At 46.0% G+C, this 22369-nt stretch overlaps 1 protein-coding gene across 3 annotated transcripts in view; it reads left to right on the top strand.

Annotated features, from left to right (window-relative positions):
* The window catches only part of ATF7IP (activating transcription factor 7 interacting protein), a 764672-nt gene that overhangs the window by 18108 nt on the left and 724195 nt on the right, over positions 1-22369 (top strand). For all 3 annotated transcript variants that reach the window (XM_085601187.1, XM_085601185.1, XM_085601186.1), the window contains exon 2: positions 8728-8777. The gene's annotated coding sequence lies outside the window, so the exon portion shown is untranslated. The remainder of the gene's footprint in view (positions 1-8727; positions 8778-22369) is intronic.

Raw genomic sequence — 22369 nt, 5'->3', positions numbered from 1 at the left:
CACTCTTGCCATAGGTTTGATTCTGTATTCGTAATAAAATAAATCATTGTAATGCTAGGTCTTGGAATTTGATGGAGCAACAGGCTCTGTCTAGCCTCTACACACTGCATCTGTTGCTATATTTCGGATGCATGTATTTTAAAGCAATCTGGACCCATTGTTCAGTATTTTCTTGTAGAAATTTAGTTGGATTTATGTATTCTTAAATCCTCAAACAAAACGTTTTAGCAGTGTTCGCAACTGTCTTTGTAAGATGGGTCTCATGATTCTATGTGAGTTAACAGAGGTGATTCAACCATTTTTGCCATCGATGAGCAATCCAACAAAACGAAGGTGCAATTTTGCAATTCTTAACAATGATGGGGAAGAGGGTTCTGTAGTAAGTTGTTTTTGGCTCATTTCTGCATTTGACCTTGTGTACAGACTCTAGCTGAGAGCCAGTAGGTAATGTTGGCTAGGAATGAGTGTGGAGTACATACATTATTGCATCTTAGGGGCAGGTAGAATGATACAGTAAGTAGTTTCTTATCTCCATTATCGTGATGCTCCAGACTTTCTTTCAAAGTAGTCAGTGTTTAAGAAGCCTAAAAGTGTAGGTTCCAATTTAATTTTGTGGGTCCCCTATTTCAGATAAATGAAAAATAAAACAATAGCAGTACAATTAAAATGCAGAAACAATTTGTACATCTCATAAGACATAAAATTCCACACACTCTTTTGTTGCATTCATTTGGACAATGCTTCGCCTTTTCTATCATCACCTCATTTAACTTGCTCTCTGATAAAGAAACTTTCATCCACTTAACAAGATCCAGGATTGCCTCAACACCCTCCTCTCCCTTCCATCCATACCATATACACTATTTACCTGTCTGCCGATTCTCATCTCTTGTTAGTTTTCCCCTGCTTGCCACACTACCTCCCCTCCATATTTTGCATTGTTAGCATGCTCGGTCTGTATCCACTCTCACCTCTTATTAATCTTATTCCATCTTTATCGTGTCTCCCAGGGCACAGTTTCACAGCATTCACTCTGTATTCACATACTAACTGCCAACTCCAATTTGCTATCACCAGCCATTGACATTTTCACCCTTTATCCCTATCCATAGCAGTCCTCACTTATCCCATATATTCTCACTTCTTCGTCCTCTTACCATCATCCGCACTTACCCATTCCACTCTGCCACCCGCATTCCTGCCTCGCCTTTAATTTTTGTCTTTCTGTCTCCCAGCCGTGCTGCTTTTCAAAAATAAAAACTGAATTTGCCACTTTTCGATGAGCTGCATGTGTTATGCAATTTTTAAATCACAATTTTCTAGTTTCGCACCGATCCTCAGATCATCCAATGAAGCATTATAACTTGCTCCTCCTTTTAAGGTCGAGCCTGGGCAGCGCATGTGTGGCTCTGCGAGGCGTGCTGTATTCAGGTATGGACTGGAAGCTCCGCCCATTTTCCCCCTCATCTTTTTAATTGGGTCCTGTTACTGTCTTTTCTAAATGGTTGCTTTTGATTCATGAATAGGCTTAGCATTCCCTCCTCGGTATCACCGTATCTATATTTGTAACCTCCAATGAGACTGGTCCTTTTACTTGTGTTGTTACTTGGTATTTTCCATTTAGTCTGTGAGCCCTATTTTCTTGAATGATTTCTCCTAGTCCACCCATGGCATGCTTTCCTGTAAGGCAGCACGGCGCCCGCTTTTATATATTTTTTAAAGTAATGGCGAATGCGTCATATTTGCAAAACCAGCCTGTTAAGCAATGATGATGCGTCATTTTAGAAAGCTGGGTTTCTGTTGCAGTAACCCCCCCCCCCCAAATGTTTGCCAGACTACTGATGCACTTTGACTCTATGTGCCTTGGGTCCCTGCCAGGCAGGTTCCTAGGGCCTGTGTTCTTTACCAAAACTGTACCACCATTTGGCACCTCTCTGGCCACATGTCAGTCCCTTGTAAAAGGTACCAAGGGCACTGTGGCCAGGGAAGGCCTCTAAGGGCTGCAGCACTTATTGTGCCACCCGTAGAGGCCCTGTGTGCCAGGTCTACAACCCACTGCCCTGGCATAGGTCATCCACCCCTCTAGCTGTGTGCACTACACCAGTGGTGAGGGTACAGGCACATGAACCCTATAGTGTCTAGACCAATTCTTAGACATTGTAAGTACTGTAATGCCATTAAGAGTATATGTGCTGGGAGTTTGTCATTACTAACTCTGCTGCATGCAAAATGGCTTCACTGAAAACTGGGAAGTTTGGTATCAAACTTCTCAGCAGATTAAACCCCCCTGTGGGGTGAGCACACCAAGAGTGTAGTCGCCCTAAGGTCAGTAGCCCATTGGCTACTGACCTCAAGACCCCTAAAACGACCCCTAAGTACAGTATTTAGGGGGCAGCCCTGAACCAAGAAGACAGATTCCCCCAACCTACGATGAAGGATGAAAGAAGACCCCCAGCAGAGGAGACTGCAGAGAACTAATTTGGCACCAGCCCTACCGGCCCGTCTGTAGTTTCCAGAGATCCCGCGCCAAAAGTCGCCTTGTCCTGCAGCCAGCGACCTCCAGACCCCTGGGAAGGCTGTATGCCCTCAACAACAACCGGACCTCCTGTGAACAGCAGGTCTGTTCAAAAGAAACTCCAGAGACAGATTCTGAGCCTGCTTAGCACAAAGAAACCCAGCGAGGTCCCCCAGTGTTCCAGTGTCAGAGTCCACCATGGGTTCGCCCCTGCCGGACTCCCCGATGTCGCCTGCAGCCTATGCAAGGACACCCCGCCCCCTCCCCCTCAAGCGAGAGTGGCCGGCCAGGTGATATCCGACTTCAAAAGACAGCCCTGCATCCAGCTGCCCTGCGCCGTGGAGAAGAGAACCTATGGTGCACCTACGTCTCCGAGCCCTCCAACTTGCCTGCTCTGCTGTTGGTTCCTACCTGTACCGAGCCTGCAGCCAAAATCTAAAACCGTCAACTCCCATTGAAAACCCCAGGGCACCCGATGCCAAAACAGCACCCTGCACCCAGCCGCCCCTGCGCTGCTGCAGGTGTACTTTGGGCGCTAACTCGGATCCTCCTTTGCCCTGAGCCTAACACCAGGAGCTTTGCACTCGCAACCTTGTGGCCTGCTCGTGAGCAGCCACCAACCGGAGGACCCCTATTCCCCATTGGATAACATAGGGCGTAAGCACTGTGCACCTGACCGCTTAGTGCCGCTGAGGGTGTTTTGAGAGTGCCTCCTTGACCCTGTGGGAACCCTGGTTCTAACCCCAGAATACGCTCACAACAAAGTACTTACCACTCAACCGATTAACTTAATTTCTCCCCACAGGAATACGTTGACTGTTTTTCCTTAAACTTTTTTAAGTGTGGAGTTGGTTTTTGAATTAAACTTTTAAAAAAAAATCTACAAAGAATAAAAAATTGCTTACTTTTCTCTAGGAAATACCCCAGTGTGATATCTAGGTGCATCACACTGAGTACAAAAAGTAATCCAGAAAGTAATCTTCAAAGTAATATAACAGTTATTTCCACTCTATTGAAAGCATTTACAAACCTGTAACAGTCATTTTCATTCAGCTTGCTTTTATTTATTCAACCTGCCTTAAAAATTATCAAATACACTTTGCTGTGCCAGGCTTGCTTGGTTCTAGGAAATAAATACAGCTGAATAATATTTTTATACACATCAAATTGGTCTGAGTTCAGTCTTTGAGTGTGTGACTTCATTTGCTGATTGAGTGATAATTACGACCTACTCTGAGTTTAAACATATAGCTAACAAAGCCATCAAGCAACAATCGCTATTAACAGACAAAGCCCCGCAAAACACACGCACGGGCGGAGATGCCATCCTATAAATCGTTAAAACCTCAACTGTATTTACCAGAATACTTCTCAGAACGCTATAAGCAAAATCTGACCCTATTGAGACTGGGATCCTTCCCCTCGAAAGACCTAACCCGAGAATTAAAACGGAATTGGTTGACGAAGGAATGCCACCTTTGTGTTCACGGAGATGAGTCACTACTCCACCTATTATGCATCTGTCCTGCGCTACTAAACACTCTGAAAACTCTCCTGAGCAACATGGAGGAGAGCACAAATCAGGACCTGCAGAGTTGCTGTTATAAAATGTCTTGAAGGCTCGTCTGTTCAATTGTCTTGCAAGGCAATCCAATTTTGGAACCTAGCGGCTGAAGAATTAGACAAGAACGACTGAACTGAACTTGACTATACAGAAGTGCCTCGTTCATCTATTTTAAACTCCGAAGTCCATACCCCCTCTGCACTTGCACTTTATTATACCCCGGAGAAACATGTATGCTTGTGTACAGTTTTAATTAACTCACCTAGAAGTTTGTTTCCCTAAAAGGGCGGGACTGTACACAGAAATAGTCCTAACACTATTTTTACCAATTATACAAATGTGTTTTTTGCAATTTTAACTTCGTACAATTGCTTGATGTTTAATGTACCAAGGTGGTTCGCGCCATCCTTTTTTATGATTTTATAGAAATCCAAATAAAAGTATTTTTGTATTGTATTGAGTGTGTACAGCAAATGCCTATCACTACCCTCCCCTCTGATAAAGCATTACTGCTCGCCTGCTCTACCACAAATGGAGAGTAAGGTGCTAACTACTTTTACCTCTGCCTACCTTTGGGGTTCCACTGGACTCTGTGCACACTATACCTTATTTTGGTATAGTATATACAGAGCCAGCTTCCTACAGGCATATTTACAAAAAACAGCTTGCACCTTTTCATCGACATTTAAACTTTTTGGCAGCGTGGTCCGCTTTCACTGTAGCACCCGTGCTTCTTTCGTTTATTACCTTGCCAGGACGGTTCGCTTTGACTAGAGCAGCAGCGCTCCTTTCTTTATTTACTTTGCCACTGCGGTCCGCTTTAACTATAGTGGCCGCCATGTTTTCTGTTTATCGGAGTACTAGCCAATAGCAGCTGCACGCCTGGAGTGCTGAGGTGCGCGTTTTGCACAAAAAAGGTGCAAGCCCGCCATTGGCTAGTACTATACAAGGAATTCATTGAGCCCTTTCATCAACCTCTTTAAAAATAACAATGCCTTTTTAATTATGTTTTAGTTCTCAAAACAGATGGATAAGAGGCATTGTCGTTTTCAATCTCATTGCAAATGCTTGTTTTCTTAAAGATATTCTTTTTTGGGGGGATTTTCCAAAGTATAATAAGATCAGTAATACAGTAGGAAATACTCATACAGTCTTGAATAACAGTAGTTGCTGTTGAAGTTAACAAGTGTTACGTGCATGACAGGTGGCATTCAGAGTTCTAGCAGAATATTGAATCATACCACATAAATGCTATAAAAAGTCGAATAACCGTATAGGGGGGACGAGGTCTAAGGCACTTAGGGCCATATGTAGGTAGCTAAATACCGGTCGGTAACGGCCGAAATTCGGTAAATATCCCGTTACCGACCGGTATTTATGCATTTGAGATGTAGGAGGCATGATTTAAGGATTCGGTAATTTACCTAATCGGTAATGGATCGGTAAAATACAGATTCAGTAAATTACCGAATCCTTAAATCATATGTAGGGAGCACTCAAGTGAGTGTTTTATTGTATTCAGGATTCGGTATTTACCACCAAATACAGGTTGGTGATAAATATCGAATACCTTTCAAAAATCTATTTTTTGCTGTTTTTGACAGTGCCATGTGGCAGACATACATGCCCTTAGGGCATGTATGTGCGCCACATGTGCACACATGCACGATTCAGGGGTGCAACAGGGTGTCAATGTGACACCCTGCCACCCTTGAATATGCTCCCCCCTATTACCGATTCGGTATTTACCGAATCTGTAATGGTGAATGGCTTCCCATAGATTCCTATGGGCCTCCAGGCCCATAGGAATCAATGGGAAGGTATGCCTCATTACCGATTCGGTAAATACCGAATCAGTAAAACCGAATCTTTCCGAATCGGTAAAATTCTCCGATTATTTACCTACATACTATTTACCGATTCTTAAATACCGAATCGGTCAAATTCGCTATTTATGAATCGGTAAATAGTATGTTACCTACATATGGCCCTCAATGCTTATTGCAAGTACACATGTATGTTAAGGGTGGAGGGGGAAGCGCAAAATGTTGGAGTGGCGCAATCAGTGGCAGATGCCGCAATTGGCATGTGCCCATTTCACGGAAAAATGGGGGACATATAGGACTACCTCCATGAGGTTCCGGCTATCTTATGAAAGTTGGAAGGGGTGTGTGTATCTAAGTGGCTCATGTATTGGGGGAGGTCAACGATGCTGAGTCCCAGTAGGGGTCCTCTGGTGTAGTGGGGTGTAGGAACTGGGAAAGAAATGTCACACTCAGGAAAGATTGGGGTGTCTGCGAATGTGGCGCGCCTCTTCATATCGGAGAGCTGTTCTCTCTGTGATTACCCATTTCAGAACCACGTCAGGCTTCCAAGGGTGGGGGAGTGGGTGCCTTTCAATGCATTGGAAGTGTTTGTTTGGCTAATAGTAAAACCAGGCTCGTAAATCGGGTGTGGACGCATGACGTTTTCTGCATTTCAAAATGCCAATGGCGCATGCTTCCCAGTAATTGAGGTCAGCGAGTTAGATGACGTCACGCTGTGTGGTAGGCCCATAGCATATGTCAGAGGTCCGCCTCATTCAACCGTCAGCGGAGGTAGGTTAGATTTTTTGAAGGAAAGTGCTTGTTTAGTTGTGTCGAGGTTAAATAAGCGCTGTGCTGTATGTGGAACTGTTGGTTTGAAATCTTGTGTTTGTTGTGACATTGCGTGGGAACACCAGTGCCTGAGACCATTCCTTGTCGTGAAGCATCTTTCCTATGTCACCCTTCTATTTGGTGCAGAGGGGGCCCAGTGAGATACCAGTGTGACTATGGATTGCTTTGTAGAAGCAATAACCTACACTTCCTTATGTTAGGAACTGTCGTTTTTAAATTTCATCTAGTTTTATGGCATTTATATTATGCTCTGTGCTACCCAGTGGACAATATTGCAAGGGACTTTTAAAATCTTAATATAGTTTGGAATGTAATTGTAAAATAACTGAACTGGATTGGCTTATAAAGAAATCTGGAACTTTTGCAGCAAGCTTATGGGTCTGAAGGGCAGATGTGGTTGACAAACATTCACGTCTAGTTGGCCCATAGGAATCAATGGGAAGCCAGTTACCATTACCGAATCGGTAAATACCGATTCTAAATTACCGACCCATTCCGAATCGGTAAATATTACCTACATAGCATTTACCACTTCATAAATACCGAATCGGTATTTATGAAGTGGTAAATGTTAGCCTACCTATATATGGCCCTTAATCTTCACCCACCCTCCCCTCACGCCTGACCCAGTGCAGATTGGGTCTCAGCCCTGCTGTCTCTGCTGCACGCTTCGGTAAAATCATGTTAAGAAAAAAATTATGTTTAGTTTTCAAACAGATGTAAATTTTTTTTGTAACCGCAAGCCAAGCTTCGTTCTTCTACAGAGTGATGTGGTGGAAAAAATTTAGAAGGAACAGAAAGCCGAAAAGCCATTCTGAAATAGCTGCGTCCAACATCAGCATTAGAATCCTGGCATCGAGGAACACAGTGCTTTAGGGGCAGGACCTCTGCGCACCAGCGCGTGGCACTAGACACTCCTGGTTCTTGAAAGGATGTTCATGCGGATTTTTCGCACTAATAAAACACATTCTTCTCAACACTTTCCGACATCTCAACAGAAGGGCACTAGATGAGTAGAGGGAGGCAATGGCACTCCGATCCAGCGCTCCTTGATGATAACTGTAGGCTAATGGTCGCCAGATTACTAGAAAGGTCTTGTTGCTATGGCATGTACAACGCCCAAACTATAATTTATGCCCATGGCTATAAAAACAAGCATTGGCATAGCCAATAGGTCTCGCCTTTGAGACCTTATACGTGTTTAGCCATGCAACAGTTGCATAACTAAATACTTATAAGGTCCCAAAAGCGAGACCTATTGGCTATGCCAATGCTTGTTTCATTGTGTTTTTTAATATATAATATATGAAAGCTTTGGTCTATTCTAGTGGAACATGATTCATGCCACCACTGCAACTCAAGGCCTTTTGGCACATAGTAATAAAGTGATGATTTAAGTTTATATATAGCTAGGAAAAAAAGAAATTGTGATAAATGATGACCATAAACTAAATTTCATAAATAAAAGACACTGTGACCTCACCGTTTGACCATTCCAGACATCAGTTTAGAGGACATGGGTCCACTGAATGTTGGTTCTTCCCAAACTGCTGCTTTTCCTTTTCCAAAACATTGCTAAGGCAAGGCCTAATTCCTTTTAAAAGATGGAAAAATGAAAACCATTAGCATAACTGGCAACTACAGACAAGTCCATGAAGTTCAGTGCTAGTGGTGTCCTGTTTTCTATTTTCTGTCATTTGTACGTGTTTTTAAATGCCTACATACTGTTTAATTAGAAAATATTGGTTAGTTAGAAGCGGCTATTTTATTTGATTACGTTTTATGTTTGTTTTTCTGCTTTCATTTATATCTTGGTTTGTATATTATTTGCTAACCATGGGTCATGTGAGGGTGTGGATTTTGGGATAGCTGGTCTAGTCTGTAAACGTTTACAGGGATGCTTCGTATCCTATGCGTGATATTAGTCTTCCTCTGTGACGACTGCTCAATGAAACTAATATAATTTTTCATAGAACATCTTTCTGTTGCAGGTCCCATGATGTGTCTTCCGCCGATGGCATTGCAGTCTACCTCCATGAGGGTATGAAAACGTATAATCTCCTTTTCCTAATGACTAGTGGGTGATAAGCTACCACCTGTATCAATGTGCTGTTTAGTTCTGTTGCAGAAGGCTAACATTTAGTTTGTATTATATTCTTAATGTTGTGGACGTATAGAACTGGCTCTTTTGAGACAGTTTTTGTTTTGTGCATGATTCAAACAGGAGGCTGGTCTTTTTGCACTATATCTATATGATTCTGTTGCTAAAAAAGATTTGTGGTATCCATCTGTTTCTGCCCACAGAGACCCAAGAGGGCTTTTGTTCCTTTAATTTTCAATATTTGTTATCAGTTCTGTCAGAGCTGATCTGGTAGGCTAACCATGCCATCTTACTTAGTGTCTTTTCTTTTCAGCGGATTTGGATGGAAATCAGTTTGGTTTTTACCGTGACACTCTCCTCACCCCTGCCTTAACACCTTGAAAGACTGCATTTGTTAAATTGTACTGTATTCCTCCCTTCAACTTTTTGTTTCTCTGCAGTGGAAATGGTGTTGACACTTGTGGTACTGGAAGAATTTCTTGGGAATGTCGATTCCCATTTTCTCATAATAGTCTGTGAACAAATGAAAACAGAAAACCGAATCTACAAGACCAATTGTAGGAAAACGAAAAGTGTCCCCAATGGCAACAAGTCTCTGTGCTGCACAAAAAGTGCTGTGCCATGCCACGTCTTATGCAAACTTTTTTGTTTAGGGTAGCTGTATGGCACTAAATATGATCATAGATTGAAACAATAAAATAGTCTAGACTACAGAATTTCAGAATAAAATATATCCCTACTGTGACACCATTACGAAAGAGTTTTATTCTCAATGTTTCTGCCCTGCTTCTTCAGTGGGTTCACAAGTTGTCTTGCTGTAACCCCTCCATGTGGTAGGATACCACAATCTCTGCATTTCTTCCACTTGTACATAACAGTACACATGACATCAAAAATCAGATGACATCTAAGATGCCTTGAGAATGCACAGTATGATAAAGGGAGTCTGTTTTACCTGCACCTGGAATTTTTCTCCATAGAGGATCCCAAATCAAGTGGGATGATCTGGTGCTCCTCATAGTATGAGAAAAACAGAAGTACCTGGCTATTCAGGGCGGCTTGCCACATCTTGTATATGAGTATGCTTTCTCTGTTTTTAATCTCTTCTGTACCTGCAGCACCATTTGAGTCTGCCTTAACCCAAGTTAAGTAGTGGCACACTAGACCTAAAATGCTTCCAGTACTTCAGGTGGAACTTTTGTTTGTTCTGTTGTCTCCTGTGCAGTCTGGTCGTCAGGATGGCAACAGCCAAACCTTAAGATACTTGCCCATATTAAGCCCTTGCTGAACCCTCCCCCTGTTTTGCCTTCTAAAAGTTTTGCATACACCTATGTTATATCACATATATTCTTGTAAAGGCATCTGAGTTTTGGCTAAGTATTTTTTAATGGTTTTATACTGCTCAAACTAGGTGGAGTGTTGTGCTACATGTTTTGGGTCTAAGTTGCTTTCTAATTGCCCCTGTTTTGTCCCGATTAAGTCGACCTTCTTCAAGCTATTCTTGTAGCTCTATACCTCTGATCGAGGGGGTATAGTTGGATTAACATTTTGCTTTTCATTGTTTCATAAATTATAGATTATAATTTGTAGTGCATAATATAGGTGTTGTGCTGCTTTTCTGTATGTTCACATGCCTGAATGGTCACCATCATGCTTCCCTTTGCTCTCCCGTGTTAACTTAGCACAATCCTCACTCTATGCCCTCCATCTAACATAGGAGCACTCCGAATAGACTAGGGATGAGAACCATTTGTAGCAAGCTCTAGTTTATTCCTGAACATCACATTCCATCAAGTCAAAATGTATGTAATTGCAATGCCTATCAAAATGTACAATATTTAAAAACACCACAGCATAGTAAAATATATTTGTGACTTGAAAAATGAACCTTTTTACAAATTTGTATATCATCTCCTCGTATTCAGTTAGTAGGCACCAGTGCATTTTTACATACATTCCAGGCAAAACACAAGTACTTCCAAACTCGAGTGACAGCTGTTTTACATAACCTTAGGGCAGTCTGTTCCTCTTGACCGCAATGTTCCTTATTCAAGGTCTTAAATAGATAGTTCTATAGCTATTGTATAGAGCATCGGAAGAAAAATTGACTATTTGATTCAAATACGGAGTTGTAAAAGCAACAGTTCCCCAAGTGTCACAAGCCAGGCTGCATGACTGCTGAAGTGCTAAAGGGATCTGATGCTACAATGCATCTGCAGTACTCCTCTCCTGTTAAGTAAAAGTTGTGTATGGCAGGTGTGATTTTTGCCTATACAGTGCAAGGCCATAGTTGTCATTTTTTTTAATGCACTGGCTAGTTAGATGGCTGTGAAAACTGAAGAAAAAAAATGAAACCTTTCTGTTTATGTAGAAAAATGTTTTGCAAGAAGAGCTTCCCTTTTTAACTTTTCATGGGGAACTGGTGTGAACGCACAAATCGCCTACACTTGTCTGTTAATGAGAGACAGATATCAAACATTGTTGTGGAGGTACATTTATTTAAACTTGAGCCTGAGATACACAAAGCAGTCAGCATCCAAGTATGCTCTACCAGATGTAGTTAGTGCAGTCTTTTTATACCGTTTGAACATCAATGACCTATATTGAAGTAGCCGAGTCAGATATGTATGCGCATAATACATTTTGTGAGTTAAGCTGAAGCCAAACTTAAACAGGAATCTTATCAAAGCATGAATACATTCTCACAATGCTTAGGAAGGGTGGGGCTCCGACATCTGTCTGTCGTCCTTTATCTAACTCCTATCTACCTTATCCTACAGTTCTCATCCAGGGGATACTCATCAATAGTCATAATCTATGAATAATCCCCGCCCATGTGCGGGATCCCGGAGCATATAGAAAATACATATATATAAATATATATATATATACATATGTGAAAACATATAAATGCAGCCTAATAATGTTCAAAACATGGCAATGCTGTAAATTACATATTTTTGCATAGTAGTGCCCCCGTAACCCGTAAGGAAAAAAGGAAGCATCAGGCAAATTATAACACAGCACTGCTTTATTGCCATAAAGCAACATGTAATTGTAGGCATTCGCCAGTAGGCTGCAGTAGAGTATCAAGAATCCAAGAAAACTGACACCTTGCCTTTAAGGCATTAGAGTAGGGGGACCGTGCCTTTAAGGCCTGCCCGTGACCCCCTGCTCCCATGATGCACTACAGGTGACAGTTGGGCCAGTTCTTTTTTCCGGCTCCTTCTGTGAGGATCCTGGAGCTTGAGCTCTTCAGTTTTTTGACTGAAATTTTGAATTACAGCTTTTTCTAGCTTTTTTCGACGTTTTCTGGCTTATAAGGGCTAATTCTGCTGGTTCCAGTGAATTTTCCAATTTTTTTCCAGTCAGAATGTCTCCTTTATTTAGGAAATGCCCTTCTTGTGGTAATAAAATGGCACTGTTGGATCCACACTCGGTGTGTATTGTGTGTTTACCATCAAAACACGATCCTGACCAGTGTCCCCACTGCCAGAAGTTCTCAAAGCGCACTCTGAGGGACAGAGAGCGCATTAAACTGCATGCAAGACTGGAGAAGGAACGAAGCCGTCGTGAAGGCGAGCATTCCTCATCAAGACCACCTTCTTCAGCTACGCAAGTACAGAAACGGCGACATACCAGCTCCCCGGGCTCCAAGAAGACCAGGAGTCCAAGAGGTTCGCCGTCGACGTCGAGGATGCCGGCGAAGAGGCAGAGAACTTCGGCGTCAAGGGATTCATCCCACCATCAAGAGTCTCCGCCGCGCAAAAGTAAGTCGGCGTCGAGAGGCGGCCCTTCGGGCTCGAAGGCTGCTAGTCTGGTGACATCTGAACTGTCTCCGTCGACGTCGAGGCTTCCGTCGACGTCGAGACACTCTCCGCCACCCTCGAGGGGGTCGACGTCGAGAGATGCGGCGACGTACATTCCGCCGCGAGTGGGCCGGTCGCCGTCGATGGTTACCCCCACTCGGCGACATAGAAGGTCGACGTCGAGAGGAACATCGACGTCAAGAAGTCGACGTCGAGAGAGGTCGCCGTCAAGATCACCACGTCGACGTCGAGAGAGGTCGACGTCGAAGGTGCCCAGTCGACGTCGAGAGAGGTCGACGTCGAAGTCGCCCGGTCGACGTCGAGAGAGGTCGACGTCGAAGTCGCCCAGTCGACGGCGAGAGAGGTCGACGTCGAAGTCGCCCAGTCGACGGCGAGAGAGGTCGACGTCGAAGACACGGCCGACGTCGAGGTCATCTAGCCGACGTCAGGTGCCAGAGAAGAGGAGATCGACATCGAGGTCTCCACGACCGGCGTCGAGACCAGAACGGCATACCTCACACTTGCCGATGGTGACGCAGACGTCGTCGACGTCAAGGGATTCGACGTCGAGGGCGAAGGCTGGACCGCCCGCGGAGAGGTCCCCAGGAGAACAGTCATCATCTCCGGGACTGCACATCGTGCAAATATCTCCAGAAAGATCACCCGAGGCTCCAGAGCGGTTTGGACTATCACCGCGCTGGTTACGAGATGTGGGCGCTGCCGCATGTCGGAGTCCGGGATCGGACTACTCCCGCATGTATTCCCCACCGCGCAGGAGTAAATCGCCTCCGAGGGATCCACGGCCAATTTCACCACGCCGGTCTCGTTCCAGGGACCGTCGCACCGCGCCAAAACGTCCAAGATCTCCGTCCAAGCGCAGATCAGGATCAAGGGCTCACCAAAGCGAACGCTCCCACAAGAGGCGACGCACCAGGTCGTCCACTGGGACTGCATCCACAAGATCCTCAGTCCGGGACTACTCCCCTACTTTTTCATCCACGCCTCCATCGCGAGTGTCCCCGGTGGATGACATTATAACGTTCTCGGACGTCCTGGGTAGAGGGGCGCAAAAGTTGAACATCGCACTGCACGCCCCTCAGGCACCCACTTCTGTGATCTTTGACACTTTACACCATCGGTCAGCTCCCAGACCTCTGCTCCCGTTGGTGCCAGGATTGTTAGAACCAGCGATGGCCACGTTCCTTACACCGGCTACAGCGGGCTCGGTCCCCTCGAGAATAGCAAAGAAGTACAAGGCTCCGGCCGAGGACCCTTTATTCTTGAGGGCGGACCCGCCAGCGGATTCGGTGATAGTGGCGGCGGCCATGAAGTCTCACTCAGCCTCAATATCTGCTTCTGTCCCCCCTGAGAAGGACAGCAAGCTTATGGACTCCTACGGCAGGAGAATGTGCAACACATCTGCCGCGCACATGAAGGTCGCTAGCGCTTCAGCCCTGCTAGGGAGGTATGATCGTTCCCTATGGGATTCCCTGGCCAGATTCGTGGAGAAATTGCCTAGGGAGGACAGGCAGGACTTCACGGAGATCCTACATGAAGGCGGACTGGTGGCCAACCAAGTAATAAGCGCAGCGGCGGATGCATCAGACCTAGCCGCGCATGGCTACTCCCATGGCATCTGCTCCCGCCGTTCGGCCTGGCTCAGATTAACAGCCCTCAAACCAGATGCGCAGAAAAGGATTCTTAACCTGCCGTTTAATGGATCATCGCTATTTGGAGCTCATGCGGACGACCAAATGAGCAAGATGAAAACGGAATTGGACACTGTAAAGGCTGTGGGACTGGAAAAACGCAAAGAGTTCCGCAAGCGCTTTCGCCAGGGCGACAAACGTGCCTTTCACCAGCGCGTTCAAACGCCCCAATGGTCCTCTCAAAACCAACAGAGGTCCCAGTTTCAGCAAAGGGGCCGGGGCAGAGGAAGAGGAAATGCTAAACAGCAGCAGTCCTCTAACAAGCAACCTCCCAAGCAGTGAAAACTTACTTCCTCCGCACTCGTTCGCCACTCCGGTGGGAGGAAGTGTTACCGCTCACCTGGCAGAGTGGAATACAATTACAAACGACAAATGGGTGCTGAGTATTGTAGAGCGTGGCTACTTGCTGAGGTTCAAATCTCCCCCTCCGCAGGTACCCCCACGGAAACAGCCACTCCCTCTCAGCCAGAACAAGCTTTTAAAGGACGAAGTTGCCACTCTCCTCTCCAAAAACGCCATAGAGGAAGTTCCAAACAGGCAGAGAAATCGGGGAGTGTACTCCCGGTATTTTCTTGTTCAGAAAAGAGGAGCGATCGGAGACTACAGACCCATCCTCGATCTCCGCCTACTCAACAGATTTCTCAGAAGGGAAAAATTCAGGATGCTAGCACTGCACCAGATCTTCCCACATCTACACCAAGGGGACTGGATGTGTGCCATCGATTTACAGGATGCATACTTCCACATTCCTGTCTCAGCGAAACATCGGAAGTTTCTCAGATTTCGCATCTTTCACCAACATTATCAATACAAGGTCCTGCCATTCGGCCTCAAGTCCGCGCCACGAACGTTCTCAAAGTGCATGGCGGTGGTGGCTGCATTTCTCCGCAAACGGAAGATATTCGTCTACCCATATCTAGACGACTGGCTCTTAAAAAGTTCCACCCCGGTTCAACTCCAGAGTCATCTCTCGTTCTGCCTAAACCTTCTACACTCGTTGGGCCTTCAGGTCAACTACCGGAAGTCGATCCTCAATCCAACTCAGCGGATCCACTACCTGGGCGCCTCTCTAGACTCCTCAAGCGCAAGCGTGTGTCCTTCGGAGGAGAGGTTATCCTCCATGCTGCAAAAAAGCCGCACGCTTCTCAGCACGGAATATCCCACAGCCAGACAAGTGTCATCTCTCCTGGGATCCATGGCCTCGTGCATCTACATCGTGCCCAACGCACGTCTGCACATGCGTCCTCTGCAACAAGACCTAGAGGATCAGTGGTCGCAGAGGACCGGCCGCTGGGAAGATCACATTACCCTTCATCAAGCCGCCAAAGATTCCATCCGGTGGTGGATGAAGCGCTCCCATCTGCTTCACGGCGTCCCATTCCATCAGGCGCCTCCGACACAGACGGTGGTCACAGACGCCTCCATGCAGGGCTGGGGGGCTCATATGGGCCGGCTTCAAGTACAAGGTCTCTGGTCCGCTACCGAGCAGAGCTATCACATCAACTTCTTGGAGCTACGAGCAGTCCATCTCGCTCTCAAGTCCCTGTACCCATCCCTGCAGACCGACTATGTTCAGGTTCAGACGGACAACACCACAACTATGTTCTATCTGAACAAGCAAGGAGGGACCAGATCACGGGTCCTGTCTCTGGAGGCCCAGTCAATCTGGAAATGGCTTCTGGCGAGAAACCTGACGATCGTCGCTGTTCACCTGCCAGGGACCCTGAACGTGCAGGCGGACGGCCTCAGCAGAGACTTCGTCGAAGCGCACGACTGGGTGCTCAACGAAGGCGTCGCTCAAGACATCTTCCGCTTGTGGGGCATACCAGACATCGATCTGTTCGCAGACGCGGACAACAAAAAATGCCCCGTCTTCGCCTCCAGGTTCCCTCAACGGGGGTCGCAGGGGAACGCGCTTTTGATCAGCTGGTCGAGGACATTGCTTTACGCTTTTCCTCCTCTCCCTCTCATCCCGGCTGTGATTCAGAAGTTCTACAGGGCCAGAACTCGGATGATCCTAATAGCACCGGAGTGGCCCCGGCAGTGGTGGTACCCGGATCTACTCCAGCTGTCGGAGGTACCACAGAGGAGGTTGCCATGCCTGCCGAACTTGCTGACCAAGGACAAGGGGAGAGTGTTCCACCCCAATCTCCCCTCCCTCCGCTTGACGGCATGGCTCCTGAATTCATCCAGTACGGACATCTAGATCTTCCACCGGACTGTATGAGCATTCTTCGGGAGGCAAAGAGGCCCTCCACGAGGAAGTCGTATGGCTTTAAATGGAAAAGATTCTGCTTCTGGTGTAGAGATAACACCCTTGATCCGATCCGGGGTCAAGAACAGGTTATTCTCCCCTACTTACTGTACTTGGCGAAGTCTGGGTTAAAGTACTCTTCCATCAGAGTACACTTAGCTGCTATTACAGCCTATAGGAAGTCTCCTACCCAGACCTCATTCTTTCAGATGCCAGTGGTAAAGGATTTCTTAGAAGGGCTTAAGAAAGTTTACCCACCTGTGAGGTCTCCTTCCCCTTCCTGGGAACTGAACATCGTTCTCTCTAAACTGATGGGAGGTCCTTTTGAGCCGATTCATAAGGCCTCCTTGCAACATTTGACCTGGAAGGCTGCCTTCTTAGTAGCCATCACTTCGGCCCGTAGGGTTAGTGAAATTCAGGCCCTCTGCTGCAAGGAACCTTACACGGTGTTTCATGCTAATAGGGTGGTGCTCCGTACTCATCCGAGCTTCCTGCCCAAGGTGGTTTCGGACTTCCATATTAATCAGGTGATCACGTTGCCCACCTTCTTTCCTCAGCCGACCACACCCCCGGAGAGAGCTCTACACTCTCTTGACCTCCGGAGGGTTTTGAAATTCTATCTAGCTAAGACCCTTACTCTTAGAAAGTCAGACAGGCTCTTTGTTAACTATGGACCCACTAATACCGGGCTGGCTGCGGCCAAGAGATCTATCTCTAGATGGATTGTCTCTTGTATAGCTTTGGCTTACCAACTGTCCCACAAAGTTCTGCAGGGCAAACCTAGAGCACACTCTACTCGGGGGAAGGCTTCTACGGTAGCACTCCTTCGCAACGTTCCCATGTCTGAGATCTGTAAAGCGGCTACATGGCGCTCAGTCCATACTTTCACGCGCCATTATTGCCTAGATTCAGACGCACAGGCCGACGCCCAGGTGGGGCAGGCCTCTTTGAGGAACCTATTTGCATAACTGTAATGCAAGATGTGTCTTTTAATGTATGTTTTAACTGTTTTGTTGCTCGTCCGCGAGACTTTGGGTATGGGCTTGCTACTCTATTCATAGATTATGACTATTGATGAGTATCCCCTGGATGAGAAGGATTAGTTACTTACCTGTAATCCTAGTTCTCATCCAGGGGTATACTCATCAAAGTCATAAGCGACCCACCCACCTCCCCGGACGAGCAATGTTTTCTCTTTAAATAAGTGATGTATGGAAGGCAGATCTACTCAGGTGCGGAGGCACCGCCAAAAAGAACTGGCCCAACTGTCACCTGTAGTGCATCATGGGAGCAGGGGGTCACGGGCAGGCCTTAAAGGCACGGTCCCCCTACTCTAATGCCTTAAAGGCAAGGTGTCAGTTTTCTTGGATTCTTGATACTCTACTGCAGCCTACTGGCGAATGCCTACAATTACATGTTGCTTTATGGCAATAAAGCAGTGCTGTGTTATAATTTGCCTGATGCTTCCTTTTTTCCTTACGGGTTACGGGGGCACTACTATGCAAAAATATGTAATTTACAGCATTGCCATGTTTTGAACATTATTAGGCTGCATTTATATGTTTTCACATATGTATATATATATATATTTATATATATGTATTTTCTATATGCTCCGGGATCCCGCACATGGGCGGGGATTATTCATAGATTATGACTTTGATGAGTATACCCCTGGATGAGAACTAGGATTACAGGTAAGTAACTAATCCTTCTTGAACACACAGGGGAAGCTAAAAAGAGTAAATAGTTTGTGGGCTTTTACCCTCTTCGGACTAAGTGCAAAAGCTATGGTTGCTATTTATTATTTCTTTGAGTTAGTGCGGCCACCTCTCTTTGTATCTTGATGCTTGAAACATGAACCTTACTTGGGGGGGGGGGGGGGGATGCACAATTTGGTACATGCCTGACAGGAAGCATATTGGCTCATAAACGACTAATATTGCATTAACTATAACTTATATTACCTTTAATCTAGTCCAACCCCAGGCTCCAAGTATGAAGAAATAGTATTCCTAGTGCCAAATTATTGAACTCCTGAGCAGAGGTATCCATATGCTCCACCTCTCTTCTTTCTCTAGCTCTACTGTTACTGTTTGCAGATGTTTACTAACGTTCCTTAGCAGTGTGTCAAATAAGGGGAACACTAGGCCCAGCTAACATGACTCTGCCTAACCCTTGGGCAGCCAAGGCTATACCTTCTGTCCCTAGACAAAATAAAGGCCCTTTCTGCTGCTACTGATAACGAGGGCCAGGAGGCATTAGCCACACTTAATACATGGGTGCAGTTACTCCGTCCCATCACTTACAATCCATTTGATGTAAGACATACCTGCCTGTGTCTTCTTGTTGCTCCTAAAGCTGGAGGATTGTTAATTAAGGCAGAGGTGTTGGGAATCGAATTATTCATCCCTAGGATGAATTGTTTATATCTTTAACCCATGACACTATCCTTGATGGTGTCCCTGTAAGGTGAACCTTCCCTGCTGATGGAACAACCCAATGGTACCACTATTTCATCTCTGTCTTTGCATCTGATATCAGTACCCTTCGGGACAGAGAAACCAGGCAATCATATCTGTAAAAAGAATATAAGAATCATTAAGCTCCAACCTCTGAGGCTACAAAGCCATCCTGTGCCTTTACAGAAGGACGTTTTATGGTTCAATTCTTATTTATTGGTATTTCAAAACAAACAAACCGTACCAACATCAGTTTTTCTGATCTCTAGTGCTTCAAAAGACCATTAAGCAACGTGAAAATGTTTATGCTAAAGTTAAATCGGCGAACAGTCCCCAATACACCCCTCCCTATCTCCCACCCTCCCCTCACTTCCACACTATGGTGCATGCAACATAACAGCATTGGACTAGTTTAGGATTTGTCTGCTTGTGGCTGCAGATCAGTCTCAGGCAAGCACAGCAGGCGGAGAAATCTGGGGCACATCAGTTCCCAATAGTCTTGTGACCGTAGGGACAGATAGGGGCGCAATAAGTCTCTGAATGAGGCTCCCTGTCCGGCCAGTGTAAGCACAAACTTTTCCATACCCAGTATATGCCACAACCTGTGGAGCCAGCCGGTGTGGGTGGTAGTCCGTGGGGTGCCCCAGTGTATGAGGGTGTTCTGTATGGTCGCTCCAAATGCCAGGACGATCTGCTGCCCTCTTCTCTACTGCAAGGGGTACGTTGGCCGATTTGGCAGACCCAGGAATACATATACAGGGAATTGCCAGAGCTGGGTGTCAAGGTGGATATCTATGTTATCAAGTACCTGGGACCAGTATAGAAGAAGCTGCAGATAGTCCTATAAGATGTGCACCAGTGCTCCCAGAGTCTGGGTTATCCTGTAATGGTGTCATGGAAGAAGGGAAGGAGTTCAGTCCATGTCGGACGCTAGTCTGGTCCCAAGCCTCCATTTTCACCGTGTAATTGGTGACAAATATAAATTCTACGGCCTATGTGTTCTCTTAAGGAAGGGTACCTTCCACAGGGATGTTCCGGCCACTGCTCTATCCTGAAACAACCAGTTTTCTCAGATTCGGTCCGGCTCCACTCGACTAAATAGTGCAACTGTGCCGCCTGGTAATATAGTTGAAGGTCTGGGATGCCCAGGCTTCCAGCACTGGGGGGAAGAAAGTCAAGGACTTCATGCGAGGTCTCTTACCCTTCTAGATACATTGTAATATCTCTGTTTGGAGATCATACCCGTGGAGGGTGGTAAGGGAAGAGTCTGGAAGGGGTATAATATCTTTGGGAGAAATTTCATTTTAATTGCCGCCACCCTTCTCAGCCAGGATATCTGGTGATGCTTCCACCTCCCAGGTCACTGCAGATTTGCCTGAGTTGTAAGTGATGATTATTGGAGGCCATGGCCTGTGTGGTGGCAGCCAGGTTGATCCACAAGCATGGGATTGCCTCAGGCTCCCATTGAATGAGGTATTGTCTCATCGATTGCTCCACCAATAGTGGTGGCAGCGAGAGGCTGAGGGCTTGCGATTTCTCGACATTGACCCGAAAGCCTGAGGCGTTTAAGAAGGTCTCGAGTTCCCTCCGTAAGGCTGCCAAAGTGGTAGCCGGTTTGTCTAACATCACCAGCACGTTTTCCGCATATAGACTCATGGTGTGTTGGGCTCCTCGAAAGTCATCCCCGTGATTTCAGGGTGGTCTCTGATTCTCTGGCCCATTGGCTCCATGTAGAGACCAAATGGCACGGACTATAGAGGACACCCTGACGTGTGCTTCTGCCAATCGGGAAGGGTGTGGAAGTATAGTCGTTGATCCGGACCGTTGCTGTGGGTGCGAGGTAGCAATTTAAAATCTGAGTCTTAAATTTCTCCAAAGCCAAAATGGGACTGCTCCAAATACGGCCAGTGGACCCTGTCGAAGGCCTTCTCTGCATCGATTTCTAAGAGCATGTATTTGCCTGGGGCATGCGAGGCCTTCTCGATGACATGAAGGACGCGTTTAGTGTTGTCGCTCGAGGGCATATATGGATTAAGCCTGTTTGCTAAAATTCCCGTGAAGAGCTTCAAATCTACAATTAGAAGGGAGATAGGTCAATATGAGTTGCATTGCAACTTCTCTTTACCTGGTTTGGGGATTGCGACTAAGGAGGCAGCCAGCATTGAGGCCGGGATCACCCAGAGTTCAGCGAAAGTGCTAAACAGATGAGTCAAGAGGGGCGCTAGTGTGTGGCAGAAGATTTTGTAAAAAGCTGGGGAGTACCCATCAGGGCCTGGGGACTTTGCCGGTTTTAGCCTAGAGATGGCTGATTTAAAAAAAAAAATATCTATTACATTTTATCTTTTACAGTACATAAGTTGTCAAGCATCGCATTCATAATAACATCTCTTGTTTTATGACACGGCGCAGAGAGATCAGCCCATTTCCTTCACTTAGTCATGGTGTCCTTTTTGCCTACAGCATATGGATGCTCATGCAGTTATTAATCGTCTTGGGCACTCACGGCCCTCGCATTCTGTCATCTCCAATCGAGGGCTAGGATAAAAGTGTTTGGTATGCCTGTTCATAACAGCAGTCAGTAGTGCGAGAAAATAGCAATGCTTCTAGAAGAATATTGTTCATATTGGATCTCAACTCTTGAATTGCATCATAGAACACTTCATGGACAAACAGATCCATATATATATAAATGCCGTATCTGTTCATTAGATATCTTCTTTTATACCATTTCAACCAAATCCTTTAACAACCAATAATAAATCAAAACAAATAAGAGACATCAATTTGCAGAGGGAATATGTATCCAATACTTGGTGTGCCATTTGGGTGCAGTCATGTCTAGGCCAGTGTGCAGTTATTGAGCGCAGGGCCGCCGCTCCTGTTTTCCATGCGGGTGCATGGTTGCTAGGGTTACCTATGCTTCCGTTTAGCAACTTTAAGGAATGCGAGGCTTGTATCTGACCCAACCGCTGTAGTTTGGATAGCATACAGATTCAGCACTTCCTCTACTTTCAGGTGACATATCAGGCGCTAGGTCCCGCCTGCTGTGCGGGAGTTGCCTGCAGTGTGGCATTGGAGTGCATGAGAGTTCTGAGCATATCATCCCAGGTCTGTGCAATGGGATACTTTTGCAACCCTGCCGTTTCTTCCCTGTGTAGGGTGGTGCCCTCTGCCTGTGCCCACACTTCTAGGGACTTCTTCAAATGAAATACCTCTGGCGGATCCTTGTGCTTCCATCTCTTAGTTCTAAGTCGTTTCGCTGTTATGAGGCCTAAGTCTCGAAATCAGAAGCTCGCTT

This window comes from Triturus cristatus, chromosome 4_2, assembly GCF_964204655.1.
Source record: "Triturus cristatus chromosome 4_2, aTriCri1.1, whole genome shotgun sequence".
Classification (NCBI taxonomy): domain Eukaryota; kingdom Metazoa; phylum Chordata; class Amphibia; order Caudata; family Salamandridae; genus Triturus; species Triturus cristatus.
The sequence above is the reverse complement of the archived record's forward strand: the minus strand, read 5'-3'. Positions and strand labels throughout refer to the sequence as shown.